The sequence below is a fragment of the Indicator indicator genome, chromosome 1, assembly GCF_027791375.1.
Source record: "Indicator indicator isolate 239-I01 chromosome 1, UM_Iind_1.1, whole genome shotgun sequence".
Taxonomy (NCBI): domain Eukaryota; kingdom Metazoa; phylum Chordata; class Aves; order Piciformes; family Indicatoridae; genus Indicator; species Indicator indicator.
Window position 1 is genome coordinate 125767019 of NC_072010.1, and position 6836 is coordinate 125773854.

The 6836-nt window shown below is 42.0% G+C and overlaps 1 non-coding gene across 1 annotated transcript; it reads right to left on the minus strand.

Moving 5' to 3' along the window:
- Nucleotides 1–5849: 5849 nt before the first annotated feature.
- On the minus strand, nt 5850–5922 carry TRNAA-AGC (transfer RNA alanine (anticodon AGC)). The gene has a single exon. It is a non-coding gene; the product is annotated as a tRNA-Ala (tRNA).
- Nucleotides 5923–6836: the final 914 nt, after the last annotated feature.

The window sequence follows — 6836 nt, forward strand, 5'->3', positions numbered from 1 at the left end:
GCACCTTCATCACTTGATAATTACAGCGCCCTCAAGAATGGATTTTGGGTCATCCATCAGCTCATATCAAAATCAATGCAAGTAGCCATGCTGTTTGGAGACATGTTACCACTTGCTGACATGAGCAGTTCTCATGTAACTTCTCCTGTAACTGCTGTGAGTTGTAGACCTTTCAAGGTTTTCCCTTATCCTAAGACTACTCCTGATCCTGACAGGATTTTTCCCCCTCTCCCAAATATTCATATTTCTCAGGCTATGGCTAGAGTCTCAACCTGGTTTTCCTGTCCCCAAATTGAGAGACTGAGACTCCTGGGGCTGTTTAGTCTGGAGGAGAGAAGACTGAGAGGGGATCTGATCAATGTCTATCAATATCTGAGGGGTGGGTGTCAAGTGGAGGGGGCCAGGCTCTTTTGGGTGGTTCACAGTGATAAGACAAGGAACAGTGGGTTCAAACTAGAACATAGAAGATTTGACGTCAACATGAGAAACTTCTTGACAGTGAGGGTGACGGAGCAGTGGAACAGGCTGCCCAGGGGGGTTGTGGAGTCTCCTTTTCTGAAGGCATTCAAAACCCAGCTGGATGCATTCCTGTGCAAACTACCCTAAGTGATCCTGCTCTGGAAGGGGGGTTGGACCTGATGATTTCTTGAGGTCCCTTCCAACCTCTGATATACTGTGAGACTGTGAAATTCTGGGTAGAAGAGTATCACTTTGCATTTGGACTTATCATCATGTTTCCTGTCATGAGAACACAAAAGAAAGGAGTATAGAATAACTGTTGACATCAGTCAGTGTTTCACTTAAGTCTGAAGCTCTAAGTCACTAAGTACATCGAATATAAAGGTGAATCATATTTATCATTCAGGTACTCTGAGGAACCATTCAGTACAAGATATTTTACTTGTGTTATGCTGCACACTTCATACACTGTTCACTTCTTTTTCACCCAGAGTCTTGTTGCAGGGAATGGGGTGGAGGCGTACAGAGAACAAGCAGTAGATGTTTTTGGAAGAAGTTAATATAGCAACAAACAGAAAAAAAAAAAAGAAGAAGAAGAAGAAGAAGAAATTCAAGTTTTATATGTGAAAGATTGAAGATCCATTAAACAAGCAATCAACCTCCTACTCCCCAAATATCAGGAAAGAGTATGCTGAATGACTCACGCTACTATTTCGCACAATGAGGTGTTACAACATGTTAGATTTTAGGATGAAAAGAAAGATCAGTCCATAAATTCTAGTGTTTAGAAACCAGATCTGAGGCTACATATTCAAATAACAGGGTGTCCTAAAACATCCTGAGGTTCTGTGTTAGGTTATGAAAGGGCAAACACTAATGAAAATGCTGAACTGCATGTCAGTGAAGTGCTTACATTCAGGCACAACTAAAGAGATAAAATGAGGTTGATGTGAGCAGCCTTAAAGGTGGCCTGGTTAGAAGGTGGGAGTTACTGAACAGAACAAAATGTTCACTGAAAAACATTGTCAGAGAGGTTGACTGCCATAAAGGGAGCTGTGAACCCAGGACTTAGCCCTACAGACCAGGTATATTCTTGGAAAATAAAGCTGGTCTCCTTGAGCTACAGCTGGGGTAGATAGAAACTGGAGACATCCACAGACCCCACTGGTAAGTGCAAAACCAAGGAAACGTAATGCAAACTTATTGTATGAAAAAGTGGACAAAGTCTGAGGAAATAACAGAAAACAGCATCATTACTGGTGAATACAAAAAGTTCACATGATTTATTTGCTGCTCAAAATGGTGCTGTCCTGTGCCCTTTTATGTATTTATGATGAGGTTTTAACTTTTACACAGAATGGTTCATCTCTCTGAAAACTTCCTGTGCTGCAGGCACTCATGCTGAATTTTCTGTGAGATCTTAGACTCTCACCTGACACACCTGGCTGACTCCAGGCTCTGTAAGGCAGATCATCTGGGAAATGAGAGCCTGCTCAGTAAACTAAAGTAATTTTAGGGAGACAGATGAGATGCAAGCTGACCACAGTGACAATCACATTAGAGTCTTGTTTGGTCAGTTTTAAAAGTATCAAAATAAAGGCTAATATTTTCTCAACACAGAGAGGGGTTCAAGCTTTGATAATATTCCAAATTAAATCTCAGTATGTAACTATGGAGATATTTAATTACACGGAACAAAACTAGAAAAAAAAAAGAAAAAAAGGACTGCTATTAATTTTTTAAAAACTTAAGCTGTTAATTTTTTTCAGTGTAATATGTACAGAACTTGTTACTTGGTAGAGGGATTATCACAAAGGGTGATGGCTTACCTACTGCTCACTGAAATCACTAATACATTTCCAACTACATAATGAATTTTAGATTTCACTCTGATAGTAACAACACCCTGTGGAAATGCCTTGTGAAATAGTAACATTCTGGAAATATCATTTTTAAATGCTATTGTTCATACTAGTGATCTGTAATGCCATCATATTTCTTGGTGCCATTTTTGATCTCTCAGAAGTCATTTCATGACCAGGTCTAAACAAAAACTATTTTTTTTGTCTTCTTTACAGCTTTGTACGTATATGGATGAATTATCAATTTTGGATTCCCTAGAAGGATAAGTGTCCTGTTTACTGGATTCAGCCATAGGCAGGAAAATAGAGTGTTGACAGATTGGGTCAAAGAAAGCCACTTTAAATGAAATACCCTGCCCTGAACAAGATAATTGACTCCTAATCAATTTTTAAATTCAGTTTCATTCTAAAATTGGTAAAGGCAACACAGTATTAATAATAATTTATCTCAGTGGTTTTGGCTTTACAAACAGACTTTATGAGGACAAATGAGAAGTGCTCCAGCAGTGAGAGACTGTAACTCATCAGTCAATACATTAATATTTTGTGTGATCATAAAATATTTATTACAATCAAAAAAGAAAGGAAATGACAGAAAGGGAGCAGGAATTTGTTTTCAACATATGTAATTCTTCCCCCCCCCCCCCCCCCCCCCCCAAATATCACTTTGAAATAGAAAGAGAAAATAAACCATAACTAACCTGTTTTGTGATCCATATGAAGAGAAAAACAGTTTCAAATTCACTGAGTAATTGTTCTGTGGCAGAAGCAAAACTGTTCTAAATAACCATGAAATTCGAATCCTTTCAGCTTGAATACTTAGTAACCACAGCTTGTGTTTGCTAGTTTGCTCTTTTGTCCTTCCACTCTTAATCCTGAATTTATGTTCTTTATCCCATAGAATTGCTCACTAACAATGAATACCACAGGCCAGTGGAGAGACTTTGACTCAATCACCCACAAGGAAATGTAGAGATGAGGTCTCACTGTGCTTGTACTCATAAAGCATATGAGAGTTTAAAAATCTGGGACAGCAATAGAATATAATAAATTGATAAAAAGATGAAAGAGCTTTTATTTTTTTAGTAAATTCATGTGGTTTATTGCTTGTCTCTTTTTTTTTGTTTTGTTTTCTTCTTCAAAACAGGTAAATTAAGCAGTATTAAATGATTCTATCAGTCATTCCAAAGAAAATACATGCAAGTGACTTGAGTCAGGGAGTAAAAGGAGAGAGTTCAACCTTATCTGATGGGAATAGAATAGAATAGAATAGAATAGAATAGAATAGAATAGAATAGAATAGAATAGAATAGAATAGAATAGAATAGAATAGAATAGAATAGAATAGAATAGAATAGAATAGAATCAAGAAGGCTGGAAGAGACCTCAAAGATCATCGAGTCCAACCTGTCACCCTAAACCTCATGCCTATCTAAACCATGGCACCAAGTGCCACGTCCAATCCCCTCTTGAACACCTCCAGGGATGGTGACTCCACCACCTCCCTGGGCAGCACATTCCAATGGCCAACCACTCTCTCTGTGAAGAATTTTCTCCTCACCTCCAGCCTAAACCTCCCCTGGTGCAGCTTGAGACTGTGTCCTCTTGTTCTGCTGCTGGTTGCCTGGGAGAAGAGATCAAACCCCTCCTGGCTACAACCTCCCTTCAGGTAGTTGTAGACAGCAATGAGGTCTCCCCTGAGCCTTCTCTTCTCCAGGCTAAACAGTCCCAACTCCCTCAGCCTCTCCTCATAAGGACATTTATCTCCCCTACAAAAACAGACTGAGATCACAGAACCACAGAAACATTCAGGTTGGAAAAGACCTTCAGGATCACTAAGTCCAACCAATAACCCTACTCTGCAAGGGTCACCCCTAAACCAGATCCCCAAGCACCACATCCAAATGATCTTTAAACACTTACAGGGTTGGTGACTCAACCACCTCCCTGCGCAGCGCATTCCAGAACCTGACCACTCTTTCTCTGAATTTTTTTTTTCCCTAATGTCCAGTCTAAACCTACCCAGTCGAAGTTTGAGGCCATTCCCTCTTGTTCTATCACTAATTGCCTGTGAGAAGAGACCAGCAGCAGCCTCTCCACAACGTCCTTTCAGGTAGTTGTAGAAAGCAACGAGGTCTCCCCTCAGCCTCCTCTTTTTCAAACTAAACTGCCCCAGCTCCTTCAGCTGTTCTTCATAAGGTTTATTCTCCAGGCCCTTCCCCAGCTTCGTTGCCCTCATCTGCACTGCCTCCAGCACCTCCACATCTCCCTTGGATTGAGGTTCCCAAAACTGAACACAATACTCAAGGTGTGACCTCACCAGAGCTGAGTACTAGGGGACAATCACCTCCCTGCTCTTGCTGGACACAGCATTTCTAATACAAGTCAGGATGCCATTGGCTTTCTTGGCCACCTGGGCACACTGCTTGCTCATATTCAGTTGCTTGTTGATTAGAACCCCCAGGTCCCTTTCCCCCAGACAGCTTTCCAGCCACACTGCCCCAGGCCTGCAGCGTTGCTTGGGGTTGTTGTGACCCAAGTGCAGGACCTGGCATTTGGCCTTGTTGAAGCTCATCTTGTTGACACTGGCTATCGATCCAATCTATCCAAGTCCCTCTGTAGAACTTCCTTACCCTCATGCAGATCAACACTCCAACCTAACCTGGTGTCATCTGCAAACTTACTGTTGACACACTCTATGTCCTCATCAGGGACATCAATAAAAATGTTAAACAGAAGTGGTCCCAACACTGAGCTCTGAGGAACACAACTTGTGGCCAGCCACCAGCTGGTTTTAACTCCATTAAGCACCACTCCTTGGGTCCATTCGCCCAGCCAGTGCTTTATCCAGCAGAGCCTATGCTCATCCAAGCCATGAGCCGCCACTTTGCCCACAAGAATTCTGTGGGAAACAGTGTCAAAGGCTTCTTGGAAGTCTAGGTGGACAATAGCCACAGCCTTTCCCTCGTCCAACAGTCGTGTCCTCCTGTCATAGAAGGAGATCAGGTTGGTCAGGCAGGACCTGCCCTGCATAAACCCATGCTGACTGGACCTGATGCCCTGGTTGTTCCCTGTATGTTGTGTAATGATGCTAGAGGTGATCTGCTCCATGTCCTTCCCTGGTACAGAGGTCAGACTAACAACTCTGTAGTTTCCCGGATCCTCCTTTCTTCCTCTCTTGCAGATGGACATTACATTTGCTACTCTCCAGTGCATTGGGACCTCCCCAGTTAGCCAGGAATTCAGGTAAATAATGGATAGTGACTTGGGGAGCACATCTGCCAACTCCCTCAGCACCCTTGGGTGTAGCCCATCCGGCCCCATAGACTTGTGTGTGTCTAAGTGGCATAGCAGGTCAGTGACCACTTCCTCATTTATTGTGATGATCTCATTCTGAATCCCCTTCCTGACTCCTAGTTCATGAGGTTGGTGTCCAGGTTGGAACTGCTGGATCCAGTGCTAAAGACTGAGAAAAAGTAGGCATTGAGCACCTCAGCCTTCTCCTCATCCTTAGTCACTAAAAACCTCTGGAGAATGCGGGCATCGATCCCGCTACCTCTCGCATGCTAAGCGAGCGCTCTACCATTTGAGCTAATTCCCCTCCATTTAAAGTTCATTCATTTATTTATTGGCATAGATGCCATCGACTGTTTGATGCAGTTTTGATCCCTTGAGTGCTGCTATGGCATAGCACAGAGAGCAATGACTATATTGTACAAACTCAGCTTAAACTCCAGAGAGACTAACATCCCTGGGGCTGTTTAGTCTTGGGAAGACTGAGAGGGGATCTCATCAGTGTGTATAAACATCTGAGGGGTGGGTGTCAAGTGGAGGGGGCCAGGCTCTTTTCAGTAGTAGCACAATAATAAGACAAGAAACAACAGGTACAAGCTTGAACATAGAAGATTTCACCTCAACATGAGGAGAAACTTCTTTACAGTAAGGGTGGTGGAGCACTGGAACAGGCTGCCCAGAGCGGTTATGGAGTTTCCTTCTCTAGAGACTTTCCAAACCCACCTGGATGCATTTGTGTGCAGACTACCCTAAGTGATCCTGCTCTGGCAGGGGGGTTGGACCCAATAATCTCTTGAGGTCCCTTCCAACCTCTAATGTACTCTGATACTGTGATAATAAAAAAAAAAAAAAAATCAAGAGAGATTAGAGTGTTAGAGTGTACTTAAAAAGGAAAATAATTCTGTTTATTAGACATTGAAAAAGAGAATCTGAAGAGAACCATCCAGTAGCTGAAAATTTCTGTCTGCTAAAGCCTTCATTTTATGGTAAACTTAGATCTTTCATGAGGACAGCTGTCCCCTTATACATATGGAAACACTCAAGTGTGATTGTTACAGAATTGTCAAAGAATGAAATAATACTCCTCCCACCATGAGTTTCTGCCTGTGATGTGGTCACAGGAACAGTTTTGAATATGGAAAACCTTTATGTTTAAGTATAGAAATAAATAAACCTTTTTTCTTTTTTCTTTTCCTTTTCTTTCCTCTGACTATGCCTTTC